This window comes from Trypanosoma grayi (genome assembly GCF_000691245.1).
Source record: "Trypanosoma grayi strain ANR4 Tgr_212_V1, whole genome shotgun sequence".
In the NCBI taxonomy this organism is placed as follows: domain Eukaryota; phylum Euglenozoa; class Kinetoplastea; order Trypanosomatida; family Trypanosomatidae; genus Trypanosoma; species Trypanosoma grayi.
In genome coordinates this window covers 22,883-23,277 of record NW_008825831.1, presented here as the reverse complement: position 1 = coordinate 23,277, position 395 = coordinate 22,883, and the positions used below count along the sequence as shown (strand labels likewise).

Here is a 395-nt window from a genome sequence, read left to right as displayed (position 1 = left end):
TTTTCCCCCACCCCCTAGGCGAAGGCGGACGCAAAATAGGGGAAAGAACGAACAAAAAACAATAAGGTGGGTTGGGGGAAGTCGGCGCCCCTGCCTGGGATCGGGGGCAGCGCGGCCCGTCATTCTCCCTTCTCCCTCCCCCCCAGTGGATGGGACGGGGGGTTCTTGGGGAAGCTCGCGGAAGGGGCGCAGCAAGTGCCATCAGGCACGTGATGGCAAAAAGCTCCTCCCGTTGGATTCGAACCAACGACCTGTAGGTTAACAGCCTAACGCGCTGCCGACTGCGCCAGGGAGGACACAGTCACACTAACGTGGTGTTGCCCGTCGCCCCTCCTTTTTAAAAATGCGGGGCCGGAGGACCATCCCATCCTTTCAAAAAAGAGGCAAATCGAGAG

General features: G+C 59.5%; 1 non-coding gene across 1 annotated transcript; it reads right to left on the bottom strand.

Annotated features, from left to right (window-relative positions):
- Positions 1 to 223: 223 nt before the first annotated feature.
- On the bottom strand, positions 224 to 296 carry DQ04_tRNA021 (the record flags this gene model as incomplete). Its single annotated transcript has 1 exon — positions 224 to 296. It is a non-coding gene; the product is annotated as a tRNA-Asn (tRNA).
- Between the last annotated feature and the right edge of the window lie 99 nt (positions 297 to 395).